Source organism: Pelobates fuscus, chromosome 6 (assembly GCF_036172605.1).
Source record: "Pelobates fuscus isolate aPelFus1 chromosome 6, aPelFus1.pri, whole genome shotgun sequence".
Classification (NCBI taxonomy): Eukaryota; Metazoa; Chordata; class Amphibia; order Anura; family Pelobatidae; genus Pelobates; species Pelobates fuscus.
Window position 1 is genome coordinate 223,690,495 of NC_086322.1, and position 19,739 is coordinate 223,710,233.

Consider the following 19,739-nt stretch of genomic DNA (forward strand, 5'->3'; position numbering starts at 1 on the left):
TATCAGCAAGTAGAAGGCAGTGTAGAGGGGTGAATTCACCATGTGCTCACCTGGAGAAAGTCAGTAGCTTAAATACAGGATTCTCCTGCAAGACATACTGATTCGCTGTGGGGATAGACTCGGCTTCATTCCTTGTCGTGTGAAGTTTCTAAGTATTTTGTTTTAAGAGATGTGCTTACCACATGAGACCTCTTCGGGAACCAGCTTTGTACACAAGTTAATACATAATAAGTCAAAGGCATCTAGAAAAGCCACCTGTGGTTCTGGTGATATCTTGTGATGTCCAACATCTCACGATCAGCAGCCATGTTGGTAAGTGAGTATGATAAAAAGAGATGTTCAAATACCATAAGGTCCTTCTATCATAAGTGCTGCACAAATTGGCCAAAACTTTGCTTGCAAAAGACCACTGCCAAAAGGTATATATTACCAGATAGACCAAAGGTTGGCTGGTTGTATTGTAGTGTCTGTCCGGCATGGCAGTCAGGCCCCTACTCCAGCAGCCTATTCATTAGCAGGAATATACAACAGAGAAGAAAACCATTTTTACTTACAGCAGAGGAAAGGGTTCTTTTCAGTAAGAACAGTAAATACGTGGAATTTACAGCCCAAAGAGATTGTCTTATCAGAATCTAGAGATATTTTAAAAGAGGCTTGGATTTCTTAAAAAAAAATGATAAATGAATAAGGGCCAGATTGAGACCGCTGTCTCTTCAGATTGCGGCTCTATCTCCTCCATCTGCCAAGGCCCAACATGGAGGCAACAAGGCCTCATTTCTGGCCTCCAGCTCACGTCACTTCTATAGCTCTCCAAAAACTGACTCCAGTGACTGACTTTCTGGTACAACATATGTTTAGCGCAAATTTGTGCTTCGTACAATAAATAGATTTGTACACTTAACTGTCTTAAATTGTAATCTGTAATGTACAGGTAAATGCACCTTTTTTTAAAAAAAATACATAGTGGACAATAGTTTAAAAACCTTAGTACATATAATAAAAACCCTATATGGAACACTCACATGTTTCAGAGCTAATAGACCTATTACCAGACCTGGTGTGTATAACCTTTAGGTTTGTATTTGGGCCACCTTTCCCCTCTCCTATATGGCCTCTTTATTTAACTGTATATCTCAGGACAAAGAGAATATGCAGGAATAGTGTGATATTACTTTAAGAATAAAAAGCTTATATAAAATGGCCGTTATACTCACAAAAGTGGAGCCTTAATCCTGGTCAATATGGGAGCTTTATGAAGTTGAAGACCACACCACCTTCTTTATAAGTGCAGGGACTCAGTTAGTTTTAAACATATATTAACTTTATTATTATAATCTAAAACTACAAAAATAGTGCAATATAAAAATACCAATACTTAAATAAAGTCCTTGTGTAATCCAGAAACTCGTTTTGCCGTTCTGTGGCTTCCTCAATTTTTTTTTTTTCTTCATTTGTTTTTTTATTCTGCCCTATAGGTGCTGAATTTAGAGTGATTTCAATTCACAAAATTACATTATTTTTGCTGGTTAGGACAGTGGTAACATCACTGTCTTAGAATTGAGAGCCCAGGTTTATATCCTGGTCATACCACCCATAATTGTAAAACACTGTGGAATATGTTGGAGCTATTTAAATGCTAACAATAACAATACTTTGCTAGCACTGAAGGTCCCACATTTCTCAACAATAAGTACAAAAAAATCTACAGATTCAGTTGAGCTCCCCCCCCCCCCCCCCCCCCCGCCCCAATCTTATGCACGTTTTTAGCAATCAATGCTTAGGGACTAAGCACCCATCACAAATGTTGGCTTGCTCTTTAGGAACCTAACCGGGCCAAACCCCATATCGCATTATTCCAAGAAATCCATTTCAAATGGGGACATACACCAAAACTTAGTTCTTTTTATTATCCAATAAATTTCCATTCCCGTTACAAAACCAAGAAAATGGGCACCTCAATCCCGATAAGAAAGACTTTTCATTAGTCTTCAGAACTGGTGATGAAGAGGGAAAGTTTCTTATCATTCAATTTTATATTATTCACCCTTTATATTGGTTAGCATATATGGTCCACACATTAATAAAACTACCTTTTTGGGCTCCCTGCTCCAAAAGGTTTAGGATCATAAATTTGGAAAGACTTGGCAGTCGTCCTGGTCAATGGAGACTCATTTTCACACTCTGCAGATCTGTAGCTTTGTTGTCCCCAATGTCTGCTGCTTGATCTTGTTCTTAACTTAACCCCTGATGATGAAAGCGAAGGTCGGCAGGTTCAGATTATTGACCCGCATGAGAAAGATGTAGCAGAAGTCATGCAACCTCAGATTGTCAGCGAAGATGCTGAAGAAGGAAAAAAGCCTGTGGTTATTGATAACAAGCAAAAACTGCAATGGTATGCTTGAAGTTGACATAGAAGTGTGAGGAAAGGGTAGACAAGAATGCCACAGAAGAGAACTTGACCAGCGTGTGGCACAAGAGAAAGTTCAGGAAGTCGTTCCTTTCATCGTTAACCTGCAAGCCCATCAAGAGAGGAGATGGCTTGGTCATATCAACCAGGCAGAAAATTCCATAGGCCCACTTTGCTAGGGCAGACATTTTGAGCATAATGACCCTCTCCTGTTCAATATGGTACTTCCCATACTTTAAATGGCAGCGTGTACACAACCTCTTCATGTGCCAGATACGTTGTTTGAGGTTAATCTTGATGCGAACAATGTAAAACCTTCCGCTTTTTTATCCTTGTTGGACTCTCGGACTTCAGCTAAGGTATTAGAATTGTGTGGGGTCTTTGAACAAGCATCTTATTAATATCCTCCTTTTCTAAATATATTTCGTAAAGCCTAGCTGTTGTAAAGAGAAGTAGTACATCTTGCTTGAAATAATAAAAACAAGAAAAAAAAATTATCTATATATATGTAATATGTTTACTATGTGAACTGCTTTAATCTGAATACATGATTGCACTCGCTGTAAAGCAGGTTGGGTTCTACCTCTCATGAATTGTCTCAGGGCTTGGCAAATTTAATCTGACACCTAGAACAAGCTCCATTATTTGGTTTAATGAAGGCACTGTGAGAAGTATAAAACTAGGCGTGTTTTGGTCAGTTTTCATACAGAACAGTTTTGCACTCAATCATGAACATGTATATGTATTTATATATATATATATATATATATATATATATATATATATATATATATACATATATATATACACAAGGCTTAATTTGAACTTCTATGTTACTAGCCAGGATTTAAGAGTTACTTGCCACTGCAAGCCATAGAATACCTACAAGGGTTGAATTTCAACTCACCAGGGATAAATATTCACTTAATTTTGAGCCCTGTAATATAAATATGTCAATAGCTCCTTAGTCTCTGCTCTCCTTGCTCCCTCTGCTACAGTTCTGATCTCTTGTAGTCTCTTCTTCCCTTCTGTCAGTCCCTGCAAGCCTGTCCACTGAGGGTGCCCCGCCAGAAGCACAGGACAATATTTTGCATTGAAAAAAAGGCAAATGGACTCCAGGCAAGCCCTGCCATCTGTGGCTAATTTTAGCATATACGTTGTTAAAGGGTTAAAGGGACACTCCAAGCATCATAGCCACTACCGTCCACTGTAGAGTTATGATGCCAGGAGTACCCTGCCCCCTTATACAAATAATAGGGCAAACAGTTTTGCCATTTTAACTAGATCCCCACCAGGTGCAGAGGGTTCTCCAGTGGCCAGTGATGACATCAGACTTCTGAAGTCGATCCCTCCTCCATTCATTAGCTGAGAACGACTGCTGGCTGCTATCAGCAAATGAATGTATTTCTACCATATGAATATGTACAGAACTGTCATCAGCCGGCCAAGAACTCTTATCTCGGCCTGGTTAATGATGCCCCAATTATGCTGCTGGAGGTGGAGTTAAACCTCTGATTGCACCTGAGACAGCAGAGGAGTTAAACTCCATATGAGCAGCATTTCAAATTAGTTTCCACGCACCATGACCACTTCAAATTACGTAAAAACAACTTTAGATTAACAAAGCAGTTTTGGTGTAGAGATTATGCCCCTGCAGTCTCACTGCTCAATTCTCTGCCATTTAGGAATCAAATCACTTTGTTTATGCAGCCCTAGGCACACCTCCCTGCATGTGACTTATACAGCCTACCTAAACACTTCCTGTAAAGAGTCATCTAATTTTTACCCTTCCATTATTGCAAATTCTATTTAAATGTCATATATATGTATATATTTGCTAAGATAGGTGATTTTAATTAGCCTTGTTAACTGTAAAGCTGTATTTTTGTTTGTGTGTGCACTGTTCCTTTAACTGTATTTTGTATATGTTTTGGTCTTTACAGCAGCACCACTGCTTGGAAATGCATGTTCTGGGTGTGTCCCCAAATCCCATTACACATAATCACAGACATACACAATCACAGACCCACACATGCAGACATACAATCACAGACACACTCACAATCACATGCACACACCCAATCACATATATACACATGATCACAGATCTACACACAGAATCACAGACATACACAAACAGACCCACACACGTACACATACACTCACATACACATATAACTACTGGCATACACCCACAAAAATCACATTAATGCACATTTAATTTAGTAATTAAGTCGTCCACCCAGCCTCTCTAACTTGCTCTGGGAGGGCTGGGGTGGATCCTCTCCCGGGTGGCCAGTGGTTGCTGCTGTGATGGGATCACTGTGCACTTACTGCACAGGTCCCTCGTGCACCCAGTAATGATGCGATGCCAGGGTGACGTCATATCCCAGCAACCGGCTCAATGCAGGGTGCGCGAGGGAGCTGTACAGAAACAGCACAGTAAGTAATGGGCTCCCTGTCTCCCTCACCACCCGAACGGCAACTGGGCCTCATTAGAAGAGGTTCAGGGCTGCTTTTTGGATACGCCTGTTTTACAGGCATCATCTATACACATAAACTGTTCATTATTAGATTAAACTGTTTTGGCGAATGTAGTGTCCCTTTAAGTGATCATGGTGCTTAGGCAATAAAACACCTCAAAGTCTAAACAATTCTTGATTTCCATAAGGGAGTTTAATAAAACTAATAACTATAAATAGCACATCAATAATATCAAAAGGTCACTTATTGTCTGGATGGGTAACACCTACACACAGAGAATAGGGAAACAGCAACTTGAATGAAGGAGATAGAAAGAGCGAGATATGTATATGGGACCATGGAGTGGCCGGGCTTAACGTGTGCCATGGTCAAGGATTCAAAAGACGATTAAACAAGCCAGGGTTAAGGATACAGAAAAGTAGAATAGTCCATATGAAGCCGGGTCAGTAACAAGAAATACCAAGTTAACAGTACGCACTTGCAGGCAATGATACAACAGGCCAATGATCCCAGGACATCATCATCATCAACCTGCACCCATTTACATGAAGGGGTAAGACTTGTGAAGGGTAGATGATGTGCCCCATAGTTATGACCCTTACAAATTTTATTATAAAATTACTAAAACCTACCGGGTCCTGTAACTTTGAGGACTCCTGTAGGCGGTATGAGGCTGCCATGGTGATCTGGTAAACTCGCAAGATCGACATAGTTCAGAACACATTCTGTACATGGAGCAGCTGATCGGAGTGGCGCAGGACCGGAGACATTGTGGCTGCCATGCGGCTCCCCCTGAGTCTGCAAGTGCTGTGCGGCAGCCCGAGCTATGACACTTATGGGTAGATGATAAAATTAATAAAATACTTGTGTGGAAAAAATTAAGTCTCGTTCCCTATTTTAATTCATGTTTAAAGGCTAAATATACCCTAATATGCTTAAACGAACACTATAGCTTTAGGAATACAAATGTATTGAGAGTATAGTGCGCATGCACGGCAAAATGCAGCGCTAGGCTAGTCAGATGGTCTCTCTGAAAAAAGATGCTGGATAGATAACTCTATTCTCTTGTACATATGATGAGTTGGTGTGATGAGGAAGCTCCCATATCACTTGAGAAGATAACATTTCTCATCAGCTTCGAAATAGACCTGTTATGTGTGGTTAGAGCTTTTAGCCTAACTTTTGTTACTTTAATTCACACCACCATCTTCATCATATAGGATTACTCACTAAAGTCAGAATTCCGGTGAATTCAAAGTGAATTTCAAATTTAAGGTCAAAATAGCCTAACTCAAAACATTCTGTTAGCTCTGCTTTCAGTTTGACTACTCTGGTCTTAAATTTGAAATTCACTTCCCTCTCACTTTAGTAAATAACCCTGATAATCAGTTTAATGCTTAAAGGTAAGAATGCCGTGGTGATCTCACGGCACTATACCATTGACATGAAGTGGTGTTGGCATGGTGAGCGGTCCTTTCATTCATATATTGTATATTGTAATGCTATTTCCTAATAGTTATTTTTTTTTATTTTTTTACCATTAGGATCTATGGAAAGAAACTATAATCTAGGAAGTGAAAGAGGAAAGAGGACAACGATAAGAAGAAATATAAGGACTGGCAGAGATTGCAGTCGATGCACATTCACTTGAGATGTGGTTCTTAATGCTAACTCCTAGAAATGCAGGAGAAACCGAATGTAAGGAACCAGAGTGGTGGACATATGGAAGGGGACATCCAGCCTCTTTCAGGATTGTCTAAAAAAGATGATGGTGACTTCCTGTTTATTCCAGTACTGGTTTAGAAGATATCTGAACCTATTACGTCCATGTTAGAGATAATTATGAGTCTCCTTCAGGACATGATCAGGAGCAGCTGTAGCCTCTTTCAAGGGCTGATCATGGTGACCACCAGACAGTATAGAAAATGAACAATCAGATCTTCCGCCTGACCAAGTTGTAGAAGCTGATACCCAAGAACTATGCTGTATACACATGCTATGGACCTATGAACGTATCAACCTGCAGCACTGCAATGACATGCACACTCTTGCCCTTTTAAGTTACTATCTAGATATATACTATTCTCCACATAAAAAGCAGTACACTATTACCACATAAAAATTAAGACTGTGTACTTTTTCAATAAATCATCACATTAATATGTTTATTAGTTAAGTAAAACAGTTTTAAATGGTCCCTCTGAGCACTATAACTGCTATAGCGCATTACAGCAGTGGTTATGGTGCAGAGTTCATATGACTTGTGTTATACATATTTTGATTATTTTGACAAAAGTAGGGGCTCTGGTTGCTTACCTACATTTTGGTCTCTCAGCAGCATCTGGGCTGAAGCAGAAGCAAGCTCAGACATTAGCCATCATAATCACTGCGATACTGAGTTACAATAGTTATAGTGCTAAAGTAACCATTAGCCAGTCTAACATTGGCAACAATGCTAATGCAACATAATACAGTTTAATTAATTGGTAAAACTAGATTTTTTTCATGCAAATAAATTGTATTATATATATCAACACACACCACTTTGGCCTTCTCTTCCACAATAATTAGTTTCGCTATAGTGCCAAATGCAATGGACTTCCCATACACTGTGAAATGTAAAAAACGGTGAAATGTAAAAAACTGTGAAATGCGTTGCCAGGTTAATGTCATATCTATTATTTTAATCCTTGCCAAAACGCCTGTTATAAAGACTAAACTCCTATCTATATGGTGTACCAGCCAAACAGTAAGTAAATTGCATAGATTAGATTTTATTTATACCTTCTTCCAACAAATTAACTTGTGCCACTACTCAGCATAACATTAATAGCCAAATGTTATATATTTGGTCTTCAGAATGCAAATGTACATTTGTCATGCATTTCTACTTTTCGTTAAACCAACACCGGGAGATGAGTCCACATTGACTTTAATGGTAGCACATCTCTGGATGTTTGCCCATTTAGTTCTAAAAGGTTTGAGATATTTGAGGAACATGACAAAGAGTTCAGGGTGTTGCCTTGCTCTTCAATTTCCCAAGATCTCAATGCGATTGAGCATCTGTGGGATGTGCTGGAACAACAAATCCGATACATGGTGGTCCCACCTCGCAACTTGCAGAACTTAAAGGATCTGCTGCTAATGTCTTGGTGAAAAAAGGGAAGAAAAGCCAAATACCCCGAGCGGAGTCAGCTTGGTGTGTGTCAGGGGCGGCCAGAATAGGGGATAACCCTCACATTTGTGAAATAAAGAGAAACAGACCTGGTGGGTCTGATAGGAGTTGGACGCCCCCTGGTGGGTATGTATATATTTAAAACTTAGCTTTTAATAGCGCAACAAATAAAATAGAAAAACCCTCAAACAGTGAAAAAACCGAAATAAAATAATGGGACATGAAAATATCTAGAAGATGTCTTATAATAAGCACAAAAGGAATCTTCAAATAAAGATAAGTCCCTTCACTGTTTGAGGGTTTTTCCATTTTATTTGTTGTGCTATTAAAAGCTAAGTTTTAAATATATACATACCCACCAGGGGGCGTCCAACTCCTATCAGACCCACCAGGTCTGTTTCTCTTAATGTCTTGGTGTCAGACACCACAGGCCATGTTCAGAGGTCTTGTGGAGTCCATGCCTCGATGCATCAGAGCTGTTTTGGTAGCACGAGGGGGATATTAGGCAGGTGGTTTTAATGTTGTGGATGATCAGTGTATGTGTATCAATAATAGTAGTAGCACTAATATAATAGACACACATTTTTATATCTTGAAATAAAAATGATACAGAGTTATTCAGTAAAGTGAGAATTTTATGGAATTCAAAGTGAATTTAAAATTGAAGGCTAAAATAGTCAAGCTTGATGCATATCTGACTTGCACAACATTTCAATTTCTGCTATTTTGTCTTTTAATTTGAAATTCACTATGAATCCCTGACACTTCTTACTTTAAGATTTCATATGCGAAAGGAAAAAATAAAAAAAAATTATACTTCTCCACCCCATTTGTAATGTGTTTTTTTTTTTTGCAGTTCCCAGACTTTAATAAACTTTTAAACAAAAATGGAGCATTACATAAAAAAATGTTTAGATAAATTATAAGTGATTTTCACGGTTATATACAATGGTGTAAATTCCATAGTGACCGCTACCCCAGCTAATGGTGTAACCCAAAAAAAAAAAAAATGTATGCCAAAAATCATTATAATATTTATTAGGATTTGAAAATAAACACATATAGGCCTATGTAGTAGTTGGCATTTTTTGAATTTAGTTGGTATAGAAGCAGCGACATCACAAGATTCTATAGCTTGACCAGTGCAACTGTCACTCCTTAACTAGCTTTCAAGCGATTCAGAGGAGTTTTCGTGCTGTTATTCAAAAATTGTAAACGAACAAATATGGAAAATCCAACAACCACCGAAACATCATGTGGAGAGAAGAGGACAGGCAAGAAGAGGCAACGGGAGAAGACCGAGAAGAAGAAAGGACCAGACGGGAGTGAAACACAAGAGCATTTGAAGAGAAAGAAGAAATGCGAAGGTAAGAAACAGTACACTGGAGATTGAGGAGGGGATCCATTCTACTAGAGAATATTTAAATTCAGAATGGTTTACTTATATTTAATGTCTCAAAACGCAGTAATACTACTCTGTGTTCTTTAATCACAGTTACCTAATCTAACTTAGCACTGAAGCCTAACTTTAGAAGATTCCAAAAACTACTTCCCCCTTTTGGTTTTCAAAATATAAGGATTATTGGTGGAAGTGAAACGTTCTCAATAAGTTTTGAGCATTTCTTAGCGTTTGTTCATACTAGGTAAGAACATTAAAATATATGTATTTTAAGGTTAAAACCTAGTCAATCAGGGCCCGGAGTAAAAATTTCAATACGTACTGTGTCAAAATAACAATAAAAAAAGTTTACACAATACTAAACACATTTTAACCCCTTAAGGACACGACATGTGTGACATGTCATGATTCCCTTTTATTCCAGAAGTTTGGTCCTTAAGGGGTTAAACAAAAAATAACTTTTTTTTTACATATGATGTAACATATGGACTATTTTTACTCTTCCAGAAGGAGCCACCGTCCATCCTGTGGTTTCTCCAATGGACACCAGCATTTCTCTGGAGAGATTTGCCTTTCATAAAACCCTTGGACAGGGCAGCTTTGGCAAGGTATGTAATATCCACCAAATGGTGCCATGTACTGAAAATTTTCTTACGGACAGAAATGAATAGTGAAAGCCTAATATAACACAAGAACCTATTTAGAATAAAACGGAACCCAACTGTACAGATCATTTTTAAAAGTTGTGTATTTAAAAGGTTTACTTAACGGACATGTATCGGAGTTATTCACAAAAGTGAACATTGTTGAGAATTCAAAGTGAATTTCAAATTTAAGGCCAAAGTAGCCAAACTGAAATTATAGTTGACCTGGAGAATCTTTCCAATTTGACTAATTTAGCCTTTCAGGCTTTTCTTACTTTAGTGACGACTACTGTTTGTGTAACTGTCAACAATTACTTAGATTAAAATTATTTCTCTACTTAAAACAATATAATTGTAGTATAACCCTGTACAATACATTGTGCCGTATGCATTTTTTTATGGATGCATGGTGTTATGTTATGAATAATGGCATTTGTTAGTACCTGTTGTATTTTTTAATATGAGTTTTTTTTGTCCATTTTACATAAAGTTGTCAATTTTCAAATGTCTCCAACTGTCATGTCTGTCTGCACTTCCTGGTCACATGATTCCACAATGCTGTTAAATGTTCCTAAATAGAGAAAAAACAATATTGAAGTGGTCTAGCAAACCACTTTCACCTGATAATGTGGCCTCCATGCCTTTCCTGGGCATGATCGCTTCCACTGTGCTCTCCAATAGGGGGTAACCCAAAATAAGCTGTTCCCCCTATTTTTTAGGCCTTATTTTTGTTTACGAGTTACTTATTCCTAAAGAGATACTCTATTCTTACATAGATTATTTTGAAGCAGGTTCTCTGCCCCTGTTTCCTTGCACATGTTTTATAACTACATTCAAAAGCCAAATCCCTCATTACATACGCCACTGAGTCCATGCAATACACCTCTTTACCCATACAAGTACTTTTATCCTGAGAGCATGTACAGGAGGACTTTCTGGGGTTTGTAGTCCTGCTGTTGGCATACATATATATTTTTTGTCAATCTGTATTTTTATTGAGGCATAAGTCAGATAAACAATACAATACAGTGGCGACAACAACTCAAGCAGACAGGCATTAGATAATTAACGGTATAATATCCAAGCATTACCAATATCATCACATATCAATATAAAACATTAGAAGTACAAAGCTATACTTCAGCTTATCTCCTATTTTGGTTCTTTTTTTTTTTGTACTTTTGTTAATGGCTTCTCTGCATAAAAGAATGATGTATGTGCATGAGATGTTCAGAGACATGTCCAGAAAGCTAGATGACCCACTCAGTATAAACTATACGACTACTTATTACACTTGTATTCATAAATGAACAACTGTGTAAACAATGACATGTCTAACTATGTAATAAAAACAATATATTTACCAAAAAAATCAGTGCAAAGCTATGCCATCATATAGTCTGTGGTATGTCTCCCTGTGGTCAAAAGGGTCTAATTTTATAAGAAAAAATGAGTCTCAATGAGCTAACATACACTGTGTAAATGAAAATGAGAACAGCTCCTGCAGATGTTTGCTGAAAAGTAAGATAGGATAGAGCCAGCACAAGCCAAACACAGCACTGATTGGCCAGCACCTCCTCATAGAGGTAATTGAATTCATGTATCTCTATTTTGGAAAGTTCAGTGTCTGCATGTAGAGGGCAGAGACACTGAATGGCAGTGCTGCACACGGTGCAGCACTGCCCCACGAAGCACCTCTAGTAGCCAACTGAGGAGTGGCCATCTGAGGTATCACTAGGTTGTAATGTGAACATTGCCTTTTCTCTGAAAATACAGTGTTTACTGCAAAAAAAGCCTGAAGGGACTGATTATACTCAACAGAACAAATACAATAAACTTTAGTTGTTCTGGTGACTATAGAGTCCCTTTAATGTGTAATCAGGACATACTGCAGGAATCAGATATAGAACCACTGGACGCTCAGGATTGCAAATAAAAACCCAAATCAGCGTTTTAGTGAGGCAAAAAGAAACAGGTCCTGCCGCTATCACTATTAGATAAGTGAGTAGAGGAGGTCTGCATGAGACCTATGCCACTATCCTACCACCACATCAGATAAGACATTACAATGAAAAAAAAAAAGCAAAGAATCAATAAGGCAGAAGAGGGCATTTAAGAGCACAGCTGGAGTGTATTAAAAAGTGACAAGCTAGGGCTGGGTGCTGCCATGTAACCAATAGGAGCATAGAAGTTAGGCAGTGGGACTGCACAAATTGGGGAGTTCAGACAATTCTTCGACTAGAGTGATGAAGGTTAAATGCCGCTGGTGTCAGCAGCAGAACAGGAGTGAGGCAGGTTGTCCCCAAAAACCCCAAGCCTGCTTTTAGACCTACATCATTGTACCATGGACTTGAAACTGCACAAAGTTCAAGTCCTCCCGCGCTGGGGGTAGCAAAGGGCTGAGGTGATCTTGGGCCACAGTCAGTGTTTAATCCTCTGATCGGTAGGTCAATTTAAAAGGAATGTCCCACTTGTGTTTGAGCAATGCCTAAGGGAGGCCTGCTTGTTGGCATGTTATAATGGGAAGCTTAATGTACCAAAACTAAAAACCCTATTGGGCAGCTAAAGATTTGCACTTATTTCAGCATCTCCTTAAGTGCACAGTTAGTCTGGAAGTGGGCAGCATGACAGCAAGTATTGAGGGTAAAATTGCCCTGGTTGGGGTGGTCAGTAAAGAGCTGCTGTAGATCTGCAGCCTGGGAATGAGCCTACATTGCATCTATGCTACCCCAACCTATCTGCCACCACCTCTAATACATCCCTGATGGCAGATGGACCGAGCAGTACTGGCAGATTAATAACATTGCCCCCTGCCTCCATTGCATGAAGATTATATGAATGTCAGCTTTGCCAGTGGCTGAGTAAGGTGAAAGATCGTTCCCACAGCAGCAGGAAAGACTTGGAATAGACAATCACTAGCACTCAAGCTGCTGTGAAGCAAAAAATAAATAAATAAAGAGATATACATGGCTATAGCATACCCTCCAGGGTTTAATTTTTACTTGCTAGAACAACATTTTAATTTGCCAATGGCTAGTAGTATAATATTAAACTCTGATATATATATATATTTATATATAAAATGTTAAACTCTGAGATATATATACACACAAATTATTTATAACTGCACTTAATTGAAAATGTGCATAACCTTTTTTTTTATTTTTTTAAACTGACAACCATATTTGTACAGTTTGTGCACCTATTTCTGGCTAATATATGATTATAACTTGCACCTAAACTCCTATATAGTGAGTGCAGTGTGTGTGTATAGTGGATGCAGTGTGCTTGCGAGTAAAGTGGGTTTAGTGTGTGTATAGTGGATGCAGTCAGGGCCAGTGCAAGGATTCTTGCCGCCCTAGGCAACAATCCATTTTGCCGCCCCCTCATGAATGCAACTACATTCCCTCAGATGTTTATTCACTAAACTCTGAATTTCAGTGAAGAGACATTTAAGGAAAGAGACGCACTTAGTAGGCATTAAAGGGAAACTACAGTGCCAGGAAAACAAACTTGTTATCCAGACACTATAGCTTCCCCCTCTGTCAGACGCTCCCCCTTCGTGGTGCAGAAGGGTTTAAAACCCCTTCTGTCACTTACCTGGGTCCAGCACCAATGTCTTTCGTGCTGGCTTGGGTCCGCCTTCGCTCCTTAATGGCCGCACTCGTAGTGGTATTTCCATGACACTAGGTTTTGCGTGACGCTGAACGTCTCCATGCATAGCCACTAGAGGAGTTAACCCTGAACAGTAATTATTTCAGTTTCTTAAAAATTGCAATAATTACATTTGCAGTGTCACTTACACAATCTCACTAATACCCACACTCTCTCACTGGCATACACACTTACACATTCTAACTAACTTACACATTCTAACACATACACATTCTCACTGACCTACACATTGTCACTAGCACACGCTCACTGACATACACAGTGTCACTTACACACTCTCACTAACACACACACACTCTCTCACTGATATACAGTGTCACCTACACACTCTCACTAACACACACACACACACTGACATACACAGTGTCACCTACACACTCTCACCAACATACACAGCATTACTTACACACTCTCACTAACACACACACACACACACACTCACTCTCAATGACATACAGTGTCACCTACACACTCTCACCAACACACATTGTCAGTTACACACTGTTACTAATTCCACACAGTGTCACTTGCACACACACACAGTGTCACTTGCACACTCTCCCTAACACACACACCCAGAGTCACTTGCACACTTTCACTAGTGTTATGGTACTTTTTAGTAGTAAACCAAAATGTTTAAATGTCTATCTGTTCCTGTCCAAATTAAGAAAATTGAATTGTGTATATACGCTGAAGTAATTCAGTCTGACACACGGAGTTCAGGTTAAAATAACTTCGAGAAAATTTATTGGCAAGTGAAGAAAAGCGGGCGCGCAGGCCCTTTTAAGAGGCATTTTGCGTCATCATTGATTATCAGAATATCAGTAAATACACATCATTAATTGGATTAATTGTTAAGTGTCTGGATTAGTATCCACCTATCAATATAATTAATTGGCTCAAAAACTAAGTGGTTAGCTATGTGTCCACCCACCGAGAGGTGGTATTGTTTGGACACGGGTGGGGACAAGGGGCTCAAGCGCCATTTCCCTTAGCATGAGGTTTACTCGGTGGAAAGGGGGGCTTGAGCGTCATTTTACACTGTCATGATGTCAGGTCTGTGGTCAGGTGCAAGGTCTCTTATGAATAGAACATTTCATTACTACAGTGTTCTCATGGCCTTCAATTTATACTATGTTGCGAGTTAGGGGAAATTCAGCAGTTCCTGAGTTAGTCATGTCTTTATAGAAAATACAGTCTTTGTCCATTGTGTTAGATGTGCTGGGAAATTCTGTCATGTAATGTAGTTTTAAAATGAAGAAGTCAGGTTATGAGGACAAAATGGAGGATTTGTCACAGTATGAAGTTAAAATGGAGTTAGTGCAATAATTCAATACAAGTTCAATAAAGATTTTTAATAATTCTACATCAGTCCCCCCTATGAAATGTTAGATTCTAAGAGATAAAACTTTATTTGTTAGTACCAGAAGACGTGTTAACCCAAAGGCACAGAAACCCCGTGGCCGCTAGCTAGGTGTTAATGCAAAGTGCAAGTCTGTCCCTAGATCTGACCCTAATAGGCTAACTCATCGTCAGCATGGCTCTCGAACACTTCACTCCCATGGGTGGCCCATGGTGGCTTGCCCACCACTTCTCCACACGGGGTCTTTACCATTCACTGACAGATGCTGTCCCTAAGCTGGTCCCTTCCTAGAATTCTCGCACTTTATCAACAAAAGGGATAGTTTGCAGCGGTAAACAGGGTGAGTTGAGATCTTGGAAATCTTGGTCATCAACTTCGAGATGTGTGAAAGTGGGTGCCGCTTGGTCAACAGTCTTCATGAGGGATTTTCTCAGACAAGGGAGGACACAACAAAAGAGAAGAGCAAAGATAAAAAGAAAAATTAGTATTGCCGTACCAATATGCATTAAAGCCTTTTGCCATCCTGTCATCCAACCAAACCATCTTTCCCAGGGATCTTTTATCCCAGAATTCCTTTTTAACTCTTCAGAAAGTTCATTTAATTTTTCTATGGCTAATGTAACTTTACCATTAGGGCCTGTGTTTTCTGGGATGTAGGTACAACATGTCATGGTGTCGGGCAAAATTTTACATACTCCTCCTTTTTCAGCTAGAATCATATCTAAGGCCATTCTATTCTGGAAGGCCATTTGGGATGTGGCCTGCAACTGTTCGGCCAATCCCTGGAGGGCATCTCTGGTATAATTAACAAAACGCTGTTGATTATAATAAATGTAATTTATCCAATTTGAATTCTTGTTTGCGGTAACTATGGTAAAAAGTGATTCAAATCCTGCAGCAACCTCATCTCTTGCTTTAAATTCATTGGGCACCCCCCTAGGCACCCCAACGGCATCAATATAAACATGAGGGTCAAAGCTTCCTTTCACTGGGGCTTCGCGCTTAACCTTAGTGTGTCTGGACTCATGGGTGTTGAGGTGTGTGTCAGAGATGATGTGTATGGGCATAATGGCTTTAGCCAAAGTACACTCCCCCCACCACTCTTTGTCCATTCTGGATCTTAGCTGTAAATCCCCACACAACCAGTAAATATCCCCTAATGACCTAGTGTGAAACTGCAACAAGTTCATGGAGACATTTCTGTACGTAGCACAATACCCCTTAGAGAAGTTACCCAAGAATTTACCAATTCCATCATAATTAGCATAACAAGTGTAATTACCTTTATATACTGTAATACCATCTGGGGGTTTGACATCCTTGGTTAGGAGAGGATACTCTTTTGTCCATGCTTTACATATGGACCTGTTGAAATCATAGTGATAGGCAAAAAGGCTCAAAACACATGCTTCTATATCTACTGGCAGGGTTAAAGGCACAGTGCCCAGGTGAGGCCGGGCACCGCCACACACATAGCATGCGGTCTTATTATGCTTATTAGCATTATATTTCATCCATTCTAACCATAGATTAACATCATTAAAACCTGTTTCAGCGGCCATGGTATCTTCAAAGGTGGGGTTAGCAATGGCCATCATGTCTTGAAAGGTCTGGATGTGTGGTTTTAATGGGTTAGGGACCATATGAGTGGCCCCTTGCCACTCAGAAGAGTTGCACATATCTTTGAGGTAGAAATGCCCTAACTTGTGGTAGGAACCCTTTTTCCAATACATTCCCATCACATATTGGTCTGCATCTGTTGGACTTGGATGCTCAATATTAAGGATTAATTTCATTGGTGTACCCCCCCCAGGCTTTCTCAAAGTCATTCTCTGGAGAAGGGATCTACCATGATCATCTACTTTAGATAAGGCACTTTTTGGTTTGTACAACTACAACTTTGGTTTGTGTCAACTACACAAACATATGGGTCTTTTGCATGAGGGATATCTCTATAGATATTCTGAATTTGTGATGTAGGGAATGGGCATTCTACGATGTCACAATAATCAAAGGTATAAGTAGCCACATGGGTGCATGATGAGTTATACCAGAAGGTGTACCCACTAACATCTTTGGTGATGGCTACTTGCTGAGCCTCAATTAGGCTAATTAAGGAGATAATGTACCAGAGGTACATGCTTGTGCGGTATCTGCTTCCTCTGGGGCAGGAGACTTTTTGCAGTGGGAAGCGTGGATCCAATGTGGCCTACCGGCCAGTTTGACGGAGGTTGCAGTGATCAGAAGAACTTGGAATGGACCGTCAAATCTTGGTTCCAGGGTATTTTTCCGCACAAATTTCTTAACCAGAACCCAATCTCCGGGAAGCAGGTTGTGGGTGCCTGTATCCAAATCGGGATCTGGAATTGAAGAGAAAACTTGGGCATGTATTTTGTTTAAGGCACTTGCAAGTTCAGTTACATAGTCTACTAAAACATCTGATTGGAGCTGTAACTGTTGCGGAAAATAACAACCTAGTCTGGGTGCTGTCCCAAATAGAATCTCATATGGGGATAATGAGTGCTTCCCTCTAGGTGTGTGCCTAACGCTGAATAAAGCTATTGACAGGCTTTCTGGCCAGGGCATCTTTGTTTCTTGTGACATTTTTAACATTCTGGCTTTCAAAGTGCCATTCATGCGCTCTACTTTACCACTACTTTGTGGGTGGTAAGGGGTGTGGAAGGCTAGGGTCACCCCCAGAGCAGTCCAAATTTCTTTAGTCACTGTTGCTGTAAAAGCTGGACCTTGATCACTTTCAATGACTTCTGGAAGTCAGAATCTACATACAATATCTGTAAGTAGGCGTCTTGCGGTTGTTTTTGCAGTGATATTGGCCACTGGGTAGGCTTCTGGCCAGCCTGAGAACATGTCCACTATTACTAGTGCATATTCATGAGGCCCACTCTTGGGCATTTGGATGTGGTCAATTTGAATTCTCTGGAATGGGTACATGGGTTTTGCCAGGTGTTTTGAAGGCACTTTGATTGGTTTTCCTGGATTGCATTTTGCACAAATGACACAGGCCCTACAGAAGCTGTTGATCAATGTTGTGATTCCAGGTGCTTCATAATACTTTTGTATGAGGGCGGCCATTAAGTCTTTTGACAGGTGTGCAGGCCCATGTGCCCATTGGACAACTGCTGGATATAAATTTCTTGGAAGGCAGAATTTAAAGTTGTTGTAATATATTCCGTCCTTTAGGATAGCTCCTTTCTTCTTCCATTTCTGGATTTCTTCAGGGGTGATTGCAGCTTGCTGTTCTCGCAAAATTCTTAAATCAGTAGGAAGGGTTTGCAGAGCAAAAACAGGAACTTCTTCTTCTTGTCCGGACACTTCTTCATCCACTTCCTGCAAATCTCTGGCTGCTTGCTTAGCGGCCTGATCAGCCAAATGGTTGCCCTTCGCTTCATCTGTATCCAATTTCCCATGTGCCTTGACTTTCAAAACGGCCACTTCTTCAGGGAGTAGGAGGGCATCCATTAGTTCCTTGATTGCAGAGCTGTGTTTAACTGGTGTACCGGCGGTGGTAAGAAATCCTCTTGTCTTCCAAATGAGGCCGAAGTCATGTGCCACACCCAGAGCATATCTTGAATCTGTATAGATGTTGGCACGTTTTCCTTCGGAAATTTTGCATGCTGAAGTCAGGGCTTGTAATTCAGCTTCTTGCGCAGACATTGCTGGCGGTAAAGATGATGATTTGATAACTTCATCTGTTGTGGTTACGGCATATCCTGTATGGTATTTTCCTTCTTCATCAGCATATCTTGAACCGTCCACAAACAGGGTGAAATCTGGATCTGGTAATGGATTCTCATGCACAGTTGGTAAGTGCACTGTCTCCATTTTCATCTGTTCAAAACAGTCATGAGGTGTTTCTGGGTCATAATCATTCACTATGACCAGATCTTGGAATTCCTTTTCCAGGAAATGGCGTGGCCATGCTTCCAGAAGGTCAGTTGTTGGGTATTTGGCAATACCATTTTCCTGTAGCTGTGTTTCATCCATGGTGGCCCATAACTTTGCCATGGGCCCAAGATCATTCCATGACCTTGTTTTCAACTTGGTAACAGGAATATGTGGGATAGCAGTATCCCAATGACGGTACAGGTAATTGAGTTCTGGAGGTAATTGGATCAGAACCATGCTATTGCCTTCAGAGTCACAATAGAAATCTTGAGCAGTGAGCTTCACATCAATCCAGTGGTAAAGCTCATCTTCGTAGCAAGGTTCAGGGGTAATGTTTGGCTTGTACCACATGGTACAGAAGGCGTAATCCGGGCCTTCACAAAGAGGTGTCTCTTCTTCGTAAAATGTTAAATGTGGATGCATGATTTTCTTAATACATCCACAGAGCAGGTAGATGTAGGTCTCATCCGTGATAAATCCATAGTAGATACCCCCCTCAGGGAGTGGAAGAAGAGTGGATGGATTAAGGACTTGACATCTTTGTATAGAAATGTTGTCAGGTAGAAGAAGATGACATTGCAGACGCAAGTGTCTAGCAGGAGACACGTGCTTGAGCTGGACTTGGTTGATAATGGCAGAGATGTCATGAGGGGCCAAAACAACCAGAGGGTGGCCAAGGACCAGGT